Source organism: Sylvia atricapilla, chromosome 7 (genome assembly GCF_009819655.1).
Source record: "Sylvia atricapilla isolate bSylAtr1 chromosome 7, bSylAtr1.pri, whole genome shotgun sequence".
Classification (NCBI taxonomy): domain Eukaryota; kingdom Metazoa; phylum Chordata; class Aves; order Passeriformes; family Sylviidae; genus Sylvia; species Sylvia atricapilla.
Genome location: NC_089146.1, coordinates 6,612,757 through 6,632,637, shown reverse-complemented (window position 1 = coordinate 6,632,637; position 19,881 = coordinate 6,612,757). Strand labels below are relative to the sequence as shown.

General features: G+C 37.0%; 1 long non-coding RNA gene across 1 annotated transcript in view; it reads right to left on the bottom strand.

Annotated features, from left to right (window-relative positions):
- Nucleotides 1-3,843: 3,843 nt before the first annotated feature.
- Nucleotides 3,844-19,881, bottom strand: part of LOC136363818 (uncharacterized) — a 57,448-nt gene continuing 41,410 nt past the window's right edge. The window contains exon 3 of the long non-coding RNA XR_010744056.1: nt 3,844-3,916. This is a non-coding gene — a long non-coding RNA (uncharacterized lncRNA). The remainder of the gene's footprint in view (nt 3,917-19,881) is intronic.

Sequence of the window (19,881 nt, the reverse complement as noted above, 5' to 3'; positions counted from 1 at the left end):
AAAAAAAAGTTTTCTGTAGATACTGGTAAAATTCTGGTGCTGTTCAAAGAATTTTTAATTTCACCACAAATTTATATCTGAGCTGAAGAATAACACATTATTTCCTTATTGTTCAGTTCAGCTGTAGGAGTTTCTTAACTTTTTAGGTAAACAACCAATACAAGGTAAGGACTTAAAGGTTCAAAAATGTAAAGAACTTCTGTGATTCTTCTCCATTGTGAATATCACTCATGTGTGACTTAGTTTTATAAGTCATTAACTTTTGATCTGATTTTAAGATGTTCTTTAAAAGTCCATGAAAAGCTTTATTGCCCATCCCTGTTCACCAATAAGCCAAGGTCATTGTACCCAAGGACAGCCAGTCATTCAAAAGCCAAAAGCAATTCCCAGTGGTAAGGAGAATTTAGTGATTCTCTTAAAGTTTTTTCAAAGTCAAGTATCTTGAGTAGAAGAAGCTCATGGATCACCAATTCAGAACTCAGTTTAGTAACTGATAGCCAACTTTTACTTGTAAAATTATAACATTTCTGACAGGCTAAGAGCAAACAAGCTACAGCTTTCTGCCTCTGGCTTAGCGTGTTCAGCTTTAGATATCTGAAGGATTCATGTTTGGTTCTTAGTAAGAGTGGCTGATTTTGCAAACTAAGAGCTAACAGTGTAAGTAACTTAAAAGACTCAAAGCAGAAAACCAATATATACAACTATGCATAAATTATCACCACTCTGTACAACAAAGCACTTTCTGAAGTTACTTTTTCAGATATTCTTATTACCCAGTAACCCATTTTGTACTATCAAATTAGCACAACCCAAGGTATAGACCCACTGGTCTTATGGTCTATTACAAAGCAAACAAGATAGGTAATAAAAATATTCTATTCATGGAGGCTGTCACTATGCAGGAAACTTACTTATTCATCTACATTAAGAACAGAACACTTCTGATACTATCAAAAACAGGATGCTGGGAGAATAGAATGTAATATTTTGGACATGAGTCTAGGGATATTAATTTTCATTTGAACAACTTACATGGAGGCAGAAAACAGAAAGGTTGAGACTGTTTATAAAATCAAGTTTTGACACAGGTTGGAAGAGTCAAGCCACGGCATCAACAGATCAGCCATGCTTCCCCTAACTAAGGCTGCCTACAACTCATACATGCTCCCTTATCAGGCACCAGAGTGAAGGCAATCCATCCCACCACCAGGAGCAATCACCATCAGGAAAGTTGATATGAATCAGAGAACTCAGCTCCATGAGTCCCGTCAGTGACCAGAGCATTACCTGCACCTGAGGATTTTACTGCAGTTCAAGATCAGTAGTTATTTGAAGATCACTTCTGGACTTAACCATGAGAGACTTTAGCACCAGCATAAGTGACAATGACTTCACACACAACAAATAAATAATAAAACATAATTACAAAATGTAGAGATTAAACCATTCAATTATACTTAGAAAATACCTGGATACTAGATTAGTTAGGCCTGCATAATTAAAATATGCAGAGAAATCTGATCAAAAGAACTGTTTCCTCTCTCTCTCACACCCCATCTTGGTCCAACTGCTTGGTCCAACATTTTAAACTGCTAGATTCACTTTGAAATTTAGGTGGTTTATATTCCTCAAAGTGTATTTCCACTCTTTAGATCTGTTCTACGGACACTGGATATATTGTACAATTCATTCCTTCCTTGATTGTCCATGTTCTCTAATATACTAGAAAAAAAGAAAGCATTAAGTGCATTTGAAAACTGAAATACCTAGAAATCAGCAAGAAGTACTATAATAAACAACACGAGGGTAGCAAAGTGAAGCCTCAAGCTGCCACTTTTCTTTGCAGTTGCAGTATGGAAAGAAACCAACTGTCTGCTACTTGTTTCTTCACAGTTTTTGTCAGGTTTCAACAGTTGGTAACAAACCTAGAGGAGCCCACCCCAGCTGGCTATATATAGCCCTGTAACTCCTTCCCTCCAAGTATCCTCATTTGCCTCATTATACTCGTTTTGGGTAAGGATACCAAGAAGATACCTCAGCACTCCAGGCTCTGGTGGGGGAGTGTGATTTGGAAGATGTTACTGTTAGAGCTTTTACAGGAGTAGCTTGCCTTTTCCCCACTCTCTTTAACTTTTGCCTCCTACCGCTCTGCTGTTGCTGGCATCAGCCAGCATTTCCCTGAACAAAGCCTCGGGCACTCTCTGGCAGAACTTATTGGGCAAAGGTCTGAGCTTAATCTGATGCAAGAGGCTGAAAATTCTGCAGTAACTTTATTTAAATATACCTCGATGCTTCACAGTTAATAAGTTATCCTAACAGAAATACACCAGACATTTCAGAAAACGCTGAAAAGGAGAAGAAAAGCACCTCTTCCTAGCTTCTGTATTTCAACTCCTTAGACTTTTCTCATTCCAATTAGAAGAGACATTTCTAAGCCCTATTCCACACCAGCCAGTCCATGGCTGTAAGAATTTTAGCTTAGCTCAGAAACACCATCTTTATGTAAGTATCAGTGCAAGCCCTCAGGCTTTATCTGTGCAAACCTCTCTTGTAAAACCCAATCAAGAAACCCACACAAGATCCAGAAGCAAGATGGTTACATTAAGCATTAATCCTGAAAGTCCAGGATTAAAAATAAGTTCAGTATACTTCTGAATAGTCTGATTCTCTTACCTCTTGATTTCTGGCATTGCTCCCATTTTTCCCACAGTCTGATACTGAAAGTAAGAGTTCGGAATGGGGGACTTTTAGAAAAACAACATTTAAAAAACCAAAACGCTATTAAATATGTTTCCTATTTCAGTGACACTTCTGGAAGTGGAATGATAAAAATAAGTCTTGAGATGAAACTAAAGTCAGGCAATTTTTACTTAAAAAAATAACTACTCCAAATTTTTAAAAGTATACTGGGTTTCAAAATACTGGAACTCAGTATGAGAAACTATTTAAAATTGTAACTAATTAAAATTCTTGAAAGAAAAAAACAGTCAAAACTATCATCCTCTTTATCTAAATTTACCAGATACAGTTCAACTCTTTACTTTTAATGGCCATTTAATCAACACAGTGCTAAGTCAACCTCAGCTAAAGAGACCATTTAAAATACATGCAAAAAGAAGGGTGAAGAATATCCCAAGATTAAAATTACACCAATGGCCCAAAAGATTTACATTGTGAAGGAAAATTAAAATGATTGAGATTAGTGACTAGCAAGAATCTGTCATTTGCCTCTTTCAATAATGTTCATGCAGGTCACAGTTTCCACTGAGCCACCCAACTCACAAGATAACTTGTCAAAACTTGTAATAACAGAATTCTTAAATAAAAGACTAACATCAAGATCTCACATTAAAACATTATATTCAGACAACTTTCATGCTTAGATTCTATTCCATAAATAACATGCATCAACCATTTTCATTTTATTCCACCTGGATTTGGTATTAAATAATGAACAAAATTATAGCAATTATTGCAATTAGCAAATAGCACCCTCTATTAGCACACTTTTGCTTTCCAAAGCATTACTGAAAGACACATCCATTATTGCAATTTCCAAGGTAATTTCTGCAGGCTCTCCTAAGCGTAGTTTTTTTGTACAGTGATAAGTCACTAATTACGCTAATTATTTAGGGCAGTATTTTAGGTTCAAGCTGATCATGTTAAAAGAGGGTGTATGAAAACAGGTGTTGTGGGCTTCATGCAAGTTTGTCTGTACTAAGGCCCCTCTGAGAGGATAACATCACCTTAAAGATCTTGGAAATTAAAACCCTGTCAAAGTAAAGAAGTTGGACAGTAAAATGTAACTATGTTTTACTAATGATCTTTTTACTTACTTCTCCATCTTCGTCACGTTTCTTTTACGTGTAACACCAGATGCACAGTGCAACGATCATGTGTGTAATTTCATATATTCCTGTGGAGGGAGAAATAATAATTCAGTTATACAGAAAAAACAATAAACCACAGATGCACATAATGGTTGAGGTTGGAAGGGACTCCTGAAGATTGTTCAGTTGAATTGTCCTGCAAAAGCAGCATCAACAGAATAGACTGTCCAGGCCCGTGTTGGCTGGGTTTTGCCCATCTCCAAGACTGCATAACCCACAGATTCAAGATTTTGCTCTACTCAGCTAAACCCACCTGCACTTGGCACAAATTTAAATTTAAGATACCCATAAATCAGCATTTTGATCTGCTAAATTCAAAGTTTTGACAATTGCACAGCTTCACAACCAAGGTCTGAGGAGTAAGTACTGAAGAGGAAAAGTGAACTTCTCTTACTGTGGCTACTAAATCCATCAGTTAAAGCAGGAATTATGTGAGTTTGTAGGTCAGACTTCTTTTGCCATGAGGGCTCAGTCTGAGACGAGCATTTGCTCAGGTTATCAAATAAGTTAACATCTTCAAGCGGCTTTGAGGTTATCAAGCAATCAAATGCTCTGAGCAAACACAAATGATTTAAAAACAGTCATAAATAATTCTTTGTTATTTGGGTAGTGTGTGGGGAGTTGTTAGTTTTTTTGTTTTCTGAAAATGAAGCATTACATATGGGATTAAGATCTGCTCATAGCAACAGTTCCCACAAATACAGAAAGTAGTTGTGTCATCTCCAGTGTTCTGTCCCTACACATTGGGTGGAAAATTTGGAAAAGAAATCCCTTGAACCTGAATAATCAGTGCATTGGGTGGAGCATTCACTTTGCAGCACTGAATATTCACCTCTGGAACTGAGTTCAAATCCAAGTCAAACTGATGTAACAGAATATTCTCCAAACAGAGCATTAATAACAAAACATCTTGTCAGAAATCAGCTTCAGGAAGATAATGCCTACAGTAAATAATTTTTTTAAAATTTTTATTAGCTGCTGAACTTTATGGTCAGCATATTATAGAGCTGTGGTCTGAAACTTAAGTCCTTAATTCTTTGTTGTGTCTTTCAAGATTGCAACTGCTAAATTAAATACTAAGTTTGTCAAAAGTTTAGGTCTTTGTTTAGATCTCTGAAGGATTCATCAACTGCAAATTCAACTTCACAGGGAAAAGTACCAAGCCAAGAGGCCTAAGAATAAATATTCAAGCCAAATTCCATAAGACCAAGATTTGGGGTACAGAAAAATACAGCTGTACCTTGTCCTTTTCTGATTATAATCCTTTTCCCTATCTGGAGCAACCAGTACTGTCTGAGTGAGACAGAGGGAATCCAAAAGGCAGGAAGATGCAGAAGTGCTGCTGAGTGTTACTTTACCACACTTTTCACATTTGCTGGATCCAAAAGTATCAGCAATGCAATGTCCTGAGAGAGGTGGTGTTCTGTGTATGTTTGATTTTTGGCAGAAAAAAAATTCTAGAAATCCTGCTGAATTCCCAACTGGAACTGCACAACCACAGGTTCTCAACAGGCAGTGTGCTCTTGAATATTAACCTATGATTAAATATGCCTTATTCATTCATTCAACTTCATAGTAGTAAAATGCTTGGTTTACTTTTGCTAATAACAATAATGTAGAAGTCATCATGAGACTGCTTCAGAGTATATCCAGAGTATATGCAGACATATTCTGAACAACAGGGCAGCCACAGGTGACCTCCCTGAGTACTAAATTTCTTGAAGTCTCATCGCTACAGAAACATACACTGAGACAGATAAGAGACAAGAGTGTAACCTTTAGTCTCCAACTACAGCCTTGAATAAAGCTTTAGGCCAGCACACTGGCACCTATGAGAAAACACAAAGTGAGCCAGTGACTTCAGTGTAACAGGTGACACAGAGATGTATTTCCAAACCCCAGGCACAATGGGTATGAAACAAGATGCCTTAACCTTCAAAATTTACATGTTGGAGGAGTTTCATCAAAACCACACTGTCCCCTCAGTGATATTTGGTGCCCTCTTTCTGAAATTTAAAGATAAAAAAGCTCTGCTGTAAAACAGTAGTACTATCAAAAAAGACTTGTGGTATCACTGGTCATATATGGCCTATAGGATGAAGAAATGAAGTAGTAATTCATACCATATATAGCTGTCCTGGATTGATATTCTGATCTCCAACTGTCTGTCCTGTTTAAGCTGTATGTTAAGTTCTGTACCACCAAGACTCAGTAACCCCGCTAAGTAACAGCTGTGTTAATTGCCCAATACAACCTTGCCCCTGATGAGAAACAGCTCCAGACAATAAGGATGAGTGGGATAAAAGGGGGTGAGCTGGTGAGGGGAGGGTCACCATGGAGGAGCAACCTTGAGGAGCATGAAGCAGAGCCTCATGGAGCAGGATCCTGGAGAGAGACACTCACTGCTGTGAGGCCAGCTCTGAGGTGAAGGGGGACAAAGAAGAGGCACAGAGTTTGTGCTGAGAGCAGTGTTCACTCCTCTGTGTTCCTGCTCCTGGGCTGAGGCACAAGCAGTGGCACAGAGACCTGCTTGGCTCTTGGTGAGCTTTAGCTGCCTGAGGCACAGAAGATCTCTGGGCTGGTTTTTTTATTTTTCTCAGGACTGTTTAAACCTGTCCTGGACTGGAGAACCCAGAGGAGCACCAGGAGTTCCCACCTGTGGCCCACCAGGGCCTGGACCTCCACAGGGACTGATAAGGGACAGAGCTACTCACAGCCAGTACTTTCTGTATTTACCCTCTCACTTCAGAGCAAGAGAGGTTTTACTGTTTCATATTATTCATTCTTTAGGCTTGTGGGCACTTTGTTTGTTAAATAAATAGTTTTTTCCACTTTTCTCCCAGGAAGTTCTTTCCTTGGACTGGTTGGGTGGAGGGCCATTTGGGTTTGTTTCTCAGAGGGACCCCAGTCATGGATTCTCTCACAAATTTTCCCTAAACCAGGACAGTAGGACACTATTCTAGGAAAAAGACAGATGAAAGAATTCAGCCTCTCCATTAAAATAACTAAGAAGACGTGGTCTTAAAAACTTTGCCTATTTCACTCACCTCATGAAGGCTTTTTTTTCTTTTTCCATTTGAAACAGTAAAGAAAACCCAGAAGTGAATATTTTTTACAAGCCTTTGTGATAAAATCAAGCATAAGGCAAAGTATTGCTGCAGGCCTGGCATGAAATGAGCCCATGTGACCCATCTGATTAATATTTAATCTGGCTCTAAGTAAAAGTACTTACCTGACAAATTGGTTTTCTATGAGAGGGGGCAGTGCAAACTTGGGAAGGAAATGCTTCAATTTCAGAATAAATATTTTCAAAGAAGTATTTTAGAATTATATGTATTTTTTTTAGGAACAGAAGATTTCAGCTCAGAGTCTGAATGAAAAGGCAGAGTTCATCAATAAGCCTGAGGCTTATCCCACCAGCAAAGCTTTACATTTCACATTCCTTACTCTGACATTTTCTTACTAGCTGTCCTCTGAGATAATAAAGCAGCGGGTCACAGTCTGATGATTTCAATGCCATGATTTGGATTGGATGCTGCTTCTTAGATTTGCCATTTCATATTTATATTAGTGTGAGAGTCATTAGAGTTCACAGCAGAATCACAGAAGGTTTGTGTTTTTGTTTTCTTGGGTTTTTTTGTTTTTCTTTTTTAAGACGTTTTCCAAGATATGTGAAACAGTGCTAATGAATGAAATAATTATTTTTAAGGCTCATTTCAATAACCTCTGTTCTGGAAAAGTCTTCTATATCCTTTCATTATACTTTCCATTCTTGCCTAGGAGGACAGTGAAGAATTACAGAATCCTCAGAAGCTGCAGAAACAGGTTTTTAAAATTTATTACTATCCACATTTTTTTCCAGACTTGTTACTGGTAAGTTACACTGGCAGTGGGGTTATTCTGTTAGTGTCAAAGCTTTGATGCTTGGCAGAAAGAGACACAGAACATGTAAACATGTGAAATTATACCTTATATTTTCAAGTTGTGGAGGGGCCCTAGGTTAATATTTTATTTTTCTTAGTTTTATTTGAAATATGAATTTTGAAAATATAGTGCCTGGCAACATTGTAAGATTCACAGTGTTCTCAGAAAGTGTTATTTTGTCCTGTGAAGAGACCCTTCTTAATACTGTGCAATGATTTAAACTGCTTAGTACACCACAGAGAGCAGGCAGTTTGACAGCTCTTGAAATCACCATCAGGAAAGAGTCCAACTGTTAGAAGCTCTGGAAGTTATATTCTAATGGCCTGGATCTATCTGCCTCTTGTTGTCAATACCTACTCTCAATGAATATACAAATACACCATGAAGTGCTTCCATGTGTGAAGTCACAGCTTAAAACACATTCCTCATTATGGAAAACAACTTGTCGTCTTAGGCTGCAATAATATCCCTAAATGCACTGTGGAAACAGACTGGGGAAAAACTTGAGATCAACAGGAATTGCTGTTATCTCAATGAAAACAGGATAAAGTCCTAAGGAATATTTTCTTGCTCTGATCAGTGATATATCCAAAGAGTATGACAAACCAAGATGTTATAAAGGGCCTGTTTTATGTCCATCAAAATTTATTCTGAACGAAGTATGTTAAGATCTTCCATCTTTTTAATCATTCTGGATGCTATTGCCTCCTCATTTGCATTGGTTCAGCACCTTGTGCATCTGCTAATTAACAAATTATAATTAATTAAATACATAATATTTGTTAAATGCATGCTGGGAAATGCAAACATATAACTGAGAAGAGAATTTATCACAGTTAAAAACATCAGTGAAGATTCCTAATGTCAGTCACATCTATTAATAGTTGAAAAACCTTAAAACACTTCAGTACTACTTTCACAATTCATATTTCACTAAAATAGCAGTGAGGACTCTGTAGGCTTCACGCTTATTTCAGAAGAAATACAGCAGGAAAAACAGCTGGAACTATAGGAACTTTGGTCCAAAAATATGATCAGCTGTGATTAATGATGTTTTATGTTTCTGATTTCTACAACCACCTCTCAGCATGGTCGAATACTAAATGAACAAATAGCAAACGTCATTTGTGCAATGACAATACCTGCCAAGAACCCTTGTTACCTAGGGTTTAATCGTGGTGGCCAATTTAAAAAGTCACCTAACAAAGAAATTAAAGATTTAAACTCAAAGTTACATCTGCATAACTTTGTTATTAAAAGATATTTCACGGCAAAACAATCTACATTTCAAAATAGACAGAAGCAGTGGTAAGAGTTTAAAAAAATATAATCAGAGTATTTTATTACAAAATTAACCAAGACTAGGCTGCTCCAAGCTTACTACTGAAGCATCAGTAATTACAAAATTCAAATATCACCCAAACTGGATGGAGGGGAAGAAACTAAATATGTTGTGTGACTTCCAGAGAAACTAAAAACCTCAGAGCACAGCTCTCACTGTACTTTCATAGGCAACAGATTTTAGCACAGCCACTGATTTACAAAAGAATTTACCTAGTAAGGCAAAACATCTAGCTAGAGATTTATGACAATGGTAGGAAGTGCACTTGGAGCTGGGGCTGCTTCCAGAATTTCTGCAAGTATAGCATAAAAAAGTCTCTTCGATACAACTGACTGGTACGGGTGAGTATATAATAAACACAGTGTTCTGCATCTCTGTAAAGTGAGAACAAAGAGCTGACTGAAATTATTTTAAAACTTTTGGAAAGATTCATTAATACCTTAAAATATGCAAACTTGCTTACAAGAGTAGTTAACATTTCTACCAGAAATGAAGCTATTTCTCATGGCCATCAGGTTCTGCCAGGGATTCATCTCTTCGATTATATTTTACTATCTGGTTCTCATTTTTCACGCTTTCCGTGGTAAATGTAATTAACTTAGCTCTATGACTAAAGAGTATTTTCCTCTTAAGATTATTTGTTATTTATATTCCTTATAATCATACCCAGCTTTTCTTTGTTTTTGGAAAGCATGAGAAAAAACATTCTTATGCATAAAGCTGGAAGCTTTGATGGATAACATTCAGCTGATAGGCAGATCTTCCTCCTTCCTCGTACAGTTGTTCCCAAGACCACTACATCCAACGTTTCTTAGGATCAGAGCCCTAGTGACTGCACAGTGACTAAAATCTATTTTCTGTTATTAAAAACATACATTCAGGTATGAAACAGCAATTAAATAGAAGGAATACCACAAATAATGCCTATTCAGTTTCCCAATAGCTGATGAGGCTCTACAGATGAAGTCTAGGAAGAATTCTCTGGAATTCTTTTATTAAAGGCAATCCTTTTATTCTGTGATTACACTGTTTTATCAAAGTGAATATGTAGCACCCACTCACCAACGTTGATATTCTGTCAATAAAGCAAAAAAATGAAGTAATGGCAATAAAAGTTTAAATGGAGTATTTTTGAAAGGCTCCTGAGGACAACTAATTACAAAGGATCCTGCAGCAAGGACAGGATCTGTAAGGACAGTAGGATTTGTAAGGTATTTTAAAATACCATCTTTTAATTCTGCTATTAATCAGAACACTTGTTCAGTTTGTGGCTGATCAGAAGGATTTCTCCCCTGAGATTCGGAGTGATTTCATCGCTTATCAGCCAAAAGATGCATCAGAACTGTTTTAATGAAATTTACTTTCTCCAAGACAGATGTTTAAAACTGAAAGAGGCTGTTCGCAATTCACTTTCAGGAAAAAAGAAAGAGTAATATCATTTAACTAATTAAATTTTGATATCAAGTTGTATAAGACTTTTGTAATGAAATAATACAGGAGAAATCTACTCTTGGAACAAAAATAAGACTTATTACTTGACAGATTATACAGGATTTATAGAGGCATCACTGAAATATGACATTATTCTTTTAAATGAATGGTCCCAACACAAATTAGGTAATTAAGTGCAGAAAGCACAGACAACAAGAAAGTCCCATATAAATTCCGTTAATGACATTGATGTCTTAAAGAAATCCACTGGCATGTTTATTGTTCTAAATCCAAAGTGATGTTTCAAAGCAATTATAGTAGAGGATTCTTTATTTTCCTGTCACACAGTAATTCAAAGCAGCATGCTAAAAGTCAGCCAGCAGCATCATGTCTTCATGCTACTGTCAGTAGCCAAAAGGCAACATGTGGGAGCCACCAGAAACAGTTAAATCACTAACACTTTAGCAGCAGCGCAGAGGAAAACTGAGGTCTTTAGTCTCACAAAGGATATTTCAGCAGAACACAGATGTACCCATGGGACCTGGGTGCACAGCTAGCAGAAGCAGCACAGAGAAGCTGTTGTTTGTGAAGCGCGGTTCAGTGGGCTCTGGATAAAAGTACCCCAAGGAGCCAACTCAGCACAGGGGGCACAGAAAGCACAGCTCTCTCCCAGGCACTGGGCAGTGCCCTGCCCTTGGGCCTGGCCACAGGACTGCACTAATACAACTGTACAGCCCCATGCCTGTCCCCAGATACAAAGTTCAGAACAAGCTATTAAGCAATGAAGTATAGCAGACTTCAGGTCCCCGTGAAACACTCACTAAAAGAGATATCCAAACTTTTACTCACATATCTAACAGTTCACACTCTGGGTTTTGGAAGACCATGTGAGGTAGAGCAAAGGTAAGGAAGCACTGGCCAACACTTGGTTTCTCTGACGTGGTATTTGACAACTGAGTCACAAAGACGCCTTATGCTTTCAAAACTGCTGTTTTAGCACACTAGAACAAAAAGGAAAAGGGGAAAGGCAAAAGAAAGTCAAATGTTTTCAAATTATTTTTAATCATTCTGTAATTACTCCTTTCCTTCTGAGCCAATACACTTGGAGGTGATAGAGTCAGATGCAAACAGGGCTGCCTCTTTAGCACAGAATATCCCCAACAAGGGACTGGTGCCATGCTATGTGTGTGGATCTACACAGAGAAACAATTCAGACTGGGGTCACATAGGCTTCTTTTACCCATATTCAGAGTTAGGTGGGCAAAGGACTAACAGTACTACTACTAGGAATAAGTACTACTAAAAGTGTTTCGTATTTCCTTAATAAAATCCTATCTACAAAAGTTGTTTCCCTGAAAATAAACAACAGAATATATTTGTTACTCAATGTTCACACCACTTTTTCCGCCTTTGAATTACCTGAAAAGCTGCCAGCTTTTCCACGAAAACAGAGCATAGTGTCTCTGTGCTATTTTCTTTGAATATGCTCTTGGTTTATCCAGTAAAAAAACATGTACCTCTCCAGCAAAATATTCTGAGCCATTTGTTGCAACTTTGTCTGTAGCTTTGGCAGACTTCCAGGACTATCCACTCAGCACGTTTCAAAGCAACCCAGAATCAGCAAGCAAGTTGAAAAGTTCTCAGCCCCTCCTTGGGTTCACACATTGGCCCCAAAATGGTTATACAAATGTAAACACAATAGTAATTTTTTCCAGTGTGCTTCTGGAGCACGTTTTCATTTTTTTTTATTTTTTTTTTGTTAAGCATTAGTTGCTCTGCAATACGAGCCATTGCATAGTAAGGGTGAACACGAGAGATTCGCTTCAAAATCCCATTTCTGATCTAAAGCAAAGACTTGGTGAAGACGCACTCTCTTTTTATGTTATTATAGAGACTTGAATACTTGAACCAAGTTTTCCTATTAGAGCTGAGATTATACCTGGCTACTTCTTTAAATATTTGGCAAAAGTGAAAATTACTCAAGATAGGGGCTGTTGTTCAGTCCTCAGACCAGTCAGCCAGCCAGTTTGAACCCTTTTCTGGTGACAGTACTTCAAAGGAATCTTCAAGACTGTCACCTGCTAATGTCAGAGACACTGTTGCTGCAGAAAGGAGCAGAGCGTGGTAGTTACTAGTCCAAAAATATATAATTTAAAGATAGGGATATAGGCAGAGATAGGACTTAGCCTTTCTTTCCACAACAAACTTTTTGTTTGTTTTATTTGAAGCACAATTTTTTTCTCCTCTTTCCTGAAGGCAGTTTTTTATATCTCGGGAGTTAAGAAACTCCAATCAACCAATCAAAACACCAAGATTCTATTTTTACAACGGATTAAATGATGAGCTATTTTTACAATAGGGATCAAAACAAGAAGCTGAATAGCAGCAAATTATGCCTCTTCTGGTATTTCAAAGAACTGATGGTATTTACTGTAGTAAATACCAGTTTTATGGCTGTTCTGTCTGACTAATTAGCAATGAAACTGCAAAGATGAACTTCACATTTACTAAGATTTATGTAGATTTTATATCATTGAATCAAAGATTACACAGTTCATTCTCTAGTCTTTTAAATGGGGATAAATTGGTAAAAAATTCTACTCCTTAAAAACACAACATTAATAGACCTTTAGGACATTTACAACACTGCTTATATTAAGACTTCATACTCTAAATTCTTGCTAAATGTACTCAATTTGTGAATTACTGCCATTGTATTTACTATGGTCAGGATAAAAATCCTTTTTCAGTGGGCACAAAACAATCTGACACCTAAGGAAATATGCATTCGTGTTAAAGTTAAGAACTCCCAAACACAAACAAACATTCAAATCCTATCATCACCACCAACTGTACTGTGTTTTCATGTCCTGGGAAAGCTTCCTCTACTTCTGTCAGCATGTATGAGCTTTTGTTTTTCTGCAGCGCAGCCTCTTTGTATTGTTTATCTTCTGCAAAATAAAGTTATTATTTTTTCCTGGACAAGGAGTTTCTTTGCAATCTTAAGGAATAGATTAATCAATCCGTTTTAAAATCAAGTATATTCATCTCTGTTTCTCACAGCCATCTGAGTTTTAGCTAATTTCACAGCTAATGTAATAAATTAAAACTTGGTAAGCAAAATGTTGTGTCCTGACTGAAAACACTTCTTGGATTACTGTGACTGTGTTCATACTTTTCTCAAAGGCTTTTCATCATGTGTCTCACATGCTGAGACTTTTATTCTTACTAGTTAAATTTGTTCCAAAAATCTCAATTCACAAAAGACTGTAGCCAGTGTTGCAAGACTGAGCAACACAGACGAGGTTTCTAGAACAGAGCAGGTCATATGGAGCAGAACTCCTGGTTTTGTACTTGTCTCCAGGCACAAGAGCACATATTTAATGAACAGATGCTGAATTGCCCAACCACCCTTTGTCTGCAAGAACAAACACAGATTCATATTCTTTTTTGCAGGTGCAGTACTATGAGCTTCAGCCAAATGGAAATTCAGTTTTTATAATCTTCAACACAAAGCAAAGTTCTTCTAAAATTGTTGTGCCTATCACAAACTTAAAAATCAAAGTAACTGACTATCATCCACAAAATTAATGTTTCTTGAAGCTCTCCCTAAAACCAAATGCTACATCAGAATCTCTTTTAAGTGCTCTACAATGAATATTTCTGGTGGCTTGGAAAATTCTGCATTTCAATTACAGGAAAATTACAGGAAAATTCTGTATTTCAAAATTTCAGATTTTATTCTGAAAATTACCCCAACAAAATTTGTCTTGCTTTCTGTTCCAAATGTATTGATTTTCTGTAAAAAGATAATCTATTTCTGGTTTAACCTTTAAACAAAGCACTGTCATACAAATATTCCAGATATAAAAGTTAACCAGAATATTCCAGTTTTTATCTGTATGGTTACATCCTACCCATTTTAAAATCTGGGCTTTAAAATTTAGGCTGTTAAAAACTTTATATTTAGTGCAGAAATTTCCCGTTCTTTTCAAATCACATAAACCAGTCTTTTTACATAATTATCAATCACAATAGCAGTTTGTGGAACTCAAGAGGCACTCAAATCTGCTGTCTAAGCTTTCACCATTTTGCTCTGAGGTTTATTTTGCTCTAAACTACAGCAAATAAAAGATAAATAATTAGAGAACACATGCATGGGAACACACACAAATGCACTGAATTTCATCTGAACTTCTCAGAGAAACTTGTAATGAAACACATACAAAAAGTGACAAAGGGGATAATGACGATATATAATATAGATTTTCTTTTTTCTTCCTGAAAGCAGAGGTTGTGTCTTGATACCTTGGCCCTGCTACAAGTGCCTCTCCCCATCTCAGCTTATGCAATAAGTGAGTGAAGGTTATGAAAGCTTCGCCCATGTTAGGCTGTGAGACTGAGGTCATACTGTTACTTCGAATCCACAGATTTCCCTCTAAAACCCCCTGCAAGCAAAGAGAACACACCGACCATTAACCACTTACTCCCTTCACACAGCACAGCTAATATATGAAGGTGAATGAATGGTTTGTGACCTTTAACTTTTTTTTTTAAAACACAAATTTCTGTGAATCACAATCACATGAAGATTATTTTAGGGAAAGCACCATTTCTGGCACAGGCAGTCTCTCAAAAAACAATAGTTTAGTTTCAGCTTTTTTGGCCTTTTTTAGGAGTCTCTCAGAACAGCACAGTATTAAACAGCACAAGCAAAAAGAGTGACACTAAACTGTAGCATTTCATATCTGTTTGGGCCTGTGATGATATCCAGTATTTGTCTGCACTCTACAGCCAGTACTAAATGTTGACAAAAGAGCTTGAAATTCTCCTAGCTGTTAAGGCAGAATTCTTAAAAACTCTAACAGCTAAACAGAGAAGGTCCATATTTTCTCACATAATTTCCCTTTTTTTAGTATTGCTAAATGGTTTTGGTTTTTTTTTTTTTTTTTCTGAAAGAAAAGGTCTTTTTCTCTTTTCTGTCTGTCCCAAATGAACTACACTAACCAAGTAAAATCTTAAACCCTTTTGCTCACCACACATGTCCATCAAAGGAAGATCTGAATGTGAATTAATCCCATGTCAGATTAGGAGAAAAACAATCACAGATGTTCTTAGGACACATGATACAGTGAGAAATATGCCTGATTATCTGTCAAGTATCAAATATATTTGGAAATATTCTGGAACTAAAGTGAACACGATGATGAACTCACGAGGCTTCACCAAGGAAGCAGAATTAATTCACAGCAACCTCGAAGATGTTCTCTTAAAGAATCCATGTGCCCCCATGGAGTATTTATTGAGATGCACAACATTTCCTAGACTTTCTTAGCCTTTAATGGCAATTTATTATGGAATTGTTCAAACTGCTGCAGCTACAGATTTGAACCAAATAAAACAACAATTAAAAAAACAGAGCCTCAAATAAACTATTTAAACCAGATGATTAATTTTTATAGCTTGTGTCTCTAAAACCATAGTCTATGGCTATTTCTTTTTAGCTTCAGCTTTTCTTAAGAACAAATTTCATAATAAAAATTATCCTATTGGTGTAATAATTTGACATCCAACTGGAAGTACAATTATCATGGTTAAGAGGGGAATGGGGTGGGAAGTTCTCCAGAAGTAGGAAATACTTGACTATGAAGTAGAAGTAACAATTTGTGAAACACAATCAATTTTTAAAATAATTTTGTCTTTTCCATCTACTGTGCTGTTGAAAATTCTTATTTTTGATGTTATATGGCTATAAATCAAACAAAATAGGAAGTGTCTCCTCAAGCCCTCAGCAGAGAACCAGCTGCAATAATAGTATTGTGGAATGAAATCTTTGCTATATTCAATAAAAAAAGCTTGAAACATTAACAGCCATTATTCTAATTGTGTTTTATTGTGCAATAATAAAGTACTGTTCTACTTGGCAGCTCCCAAGTTTAAGTAGAGAATTATTCAATATATTCTAGCATTGTTTACATTTAATTTTGGACTAGCTAAGATCGGTTGTGTGACCCTAGTCTCAGGTCAAATAACAGATCTTCTACCATATTATGTGATTTAAAGCAAAGTCCCATCTGAGCTAAAGTAAGGAAACTGCAAAGGAAAGAGGAAGCAAGTTCAGGCACCCTCCGACACGACTGATTGTAATAAATCAGCTGAACAGAAAAGTGAAAAAATATTCTTCCTAAGATACAGGCAGGATGTTTGTCCAGCTTCACAAAACCATGCTGGGTTACTGCATTAGCAGTTTTACCCTTGTGCAAGCTAATCCTTACTTTTAATGGGTTTATACTAAGAAAAAAAAAAGATTAGACAATTATATCTTTTCCATCTGGTCTTGAAACTAAAGATCAAAAAGCAAGTGACATGCTTCTGCCATTTGAACCTTATCCCAGGAATCATCAGTGCTCAGCTGCCACACAAGGAGAACAAAGTTCCATCCCAAAGCCAAGCCAAGATTTCCTAGTGAATTAATTGGGGAGAGAATGAACAGTTACTTCCAGAGCAATTTCACCTGGAACGGGGAATAAACAAATGAGAAACATTTAAGAGAAAGAGAGAAGAAAGAAGAAAGAGACAGATGGCAGTTACAGTATAACTCTTATGGCCAAGTGTTTAATAACCTTATTAAAAAATAAGGCCTCTGGGCATGTTACTTGGAAGTAATCTTTTCTTTTTTTTTTTTTTTTTTTTTTTTAACTTTAAAGTTGGTTTGTAATTTGGCATTGAAAACTTCTCTACTCAAGAGAAATTTATTTCTACTTATGATGACCAAGTCCATAAACCTAAAATCTAGACACAAGATTTCAAGTCCTCTAATCCAAATTCTTTTCCCCTCCCCCCTCAAAATTAGCCAAAGAACTTTGATACAAGCCCATTTTCAACATCAGGCTGTCACAATATCATGCTATTTTCATAAAATCTTTGGAATATCCTTTAGGAGCAATACAAAAGAACACAATTTTTTAATATTGCATGCAATTCAAGACTGAACAAGTAAGTCCATTCTGTGCTGAAACAACTTACTGAGAACTGAGATGCCAAATATGTTGTGCCATGAAGCATACAAATTAATTAACATCTTCTTTCTCTGACACTTTAATGACTATTCTTGTCTACATCCCTCAGAAATGATTGTATCAAAAAAATAAGTGTGTGAATAAAATGCCCTGACAGACACACACTGCTTCAAAGTACAGCTTAGGCTTTTACTACAGGTCTCCAGAGAATTCCAAATGTTCTTAAAAGCATCAATCTTGTGTAAGTTATTGTCTAGGAAACAGCTGCCAGATGGGTGGTAAATATGCCTTTTTACATTTATATTTCACATGTCACAGCCATCTTTGATTTAGAAATGCTGTAAACCTGTACAAAGTAGGTGCTTTTTTTTTGTTGGTTTTTTTTTTTTTTTCTCAGAAGATTGCCACCCCCAGCTAGATATCCAAAGTAAGTGCACACAGTGTTCAATATCTGTATAAATGCTTGGAATGATGGAATTGAAAGTACACTCTCCAAGTCTGGGTGTGACACCAAGATAGAAGGACAGATGGATTGAGCAGAGACAAGAGCCTCCTTAGGGAGAGAAAGCAGAGCAGGCTGGGAGATGGATTAACAAGAAAAGTGTGGAATTCTGGAAACTTGGGCATTAGGGTTTTAGTATATAGTAAAACATTTGAGTCAAGATGGAGGATTCTGGGCACTGTCTAAGTCCTTCTTCTTCACCTTCTTCTTCATGGGCTTGGGTAATTTTCTGCAATTGGTTGATGGTGTCCACATTGCAGACTTCAGGTTGTTAATTATTTGGTTTAAAATAAAAATAATTTGGGTGGGATTTCATACTGGGACAGGTTGTCCTCGAAAAGGCCTGGTAGAGATAGAGAAGTAAGCTAGCAAGCTTCTCTAGCTTGCTAGATTGAGCTCACAGCTCATGAGTCTGTAAATAGATAAGAAATAATAAACAACCAAGTCCAAACTTGAAATCTACATTTCCCATGTTATTCATCCTGATTGTGGCAGAAAAAAAAGAAACCAGGACTGTAACAGAAAAGTATAAGCTTTAGCCAAAAGAAGTGTAAAGCTTTGCACATGGGATGAAATAAACGCAAGCAGACCAAGGCTGGGCTCTCACTGGCTCAGGTGTGGCTCTGGAAGAGCTGGTGGACAGAAAGGTGAACACAAGTGAGCAGTTGTCTCACAGAAACCATGAGGGCAAACCCTGTCCTGGGCTGTGTCGGGAAAGGCGTGCTCAGCAGATCAAGGATGTCATGATTTCATTCTGCCATACCCAGAACACCGGGTCTCCTTGGAATTACCCCACTTGGAGAGGAACTGGCATCCTGCAGAGGGCCGCGGAGGGCCACCAAGCCAAGGACATGGTGGGAGAACTGGAGACATGAGGAGAGGCTGAGAGAAAGGGGGTTGCTCAGCCAGAAGAAATGAAGGTTTGGAGGCTCTGATCAAACTTGTGATATTTCAAAGGTGGTTATGGAGAAGGTAGAAATGCTCTCTTCACAAGGATAAATGGTGTCAGGACAAGAGGAAACAGACACAAGTACTTGCAGGAAGAAATCCATACAGGCATCAGAAAAAAAATTTCTCATCATGAGAAGAATTCAACATTTTATCAGACTGCACAGAAAAGTGGGAGAATCCCTTCAATTCAAGCTACACCCTATAGAAAACCTTTATCTTGTTCCAATACCCACTCCTGGCAACAATCTAAATGGTTTTTTAAATGATTTTTAAAAAATAAAACCAGCTTTTTTCTTTTTTTTTTTTTTTTTTTGCTGTCTAGGCTTTTGGTGAGACTGGTGGACTGTTAGTTAATTCTGGTGGACTATTAGTTAATTCTCTGTTTATGTGTTTAAAGTGTAACCTTCTCCCTTCACATGAACTACTATAAAGTTTGTATCCATTAATTCCATGGAGATCGAAACTGCAATTGAAATGCAACATTCAAGAAATACAAAAAATAAACTTTCCCAAGTGGTTTCTAGATTAAACAGTCATGTGAAAGTCACTGAACAGAGTTCAAACTAATTTTTTTTCTCCCAACACACACTCCTAGGCTTTTCAGATGTTTACAAGCTATCCATGGGGGTTTTTGTTAATGAAAACTTATTTATGTGCTGGCAAAACTGAGGTATTTAAGCAGCCAGGCTCCAAAATTGAACTTTATGTCATGAAGTCCATCTCTTTTTATCAGCATCCATTAAAATAACATTTATTTAAATCATATAGCAGTGGCTTAACAAGCTGAAATAAATTAATGTCAAATCAAAGCCAAACTCTGCT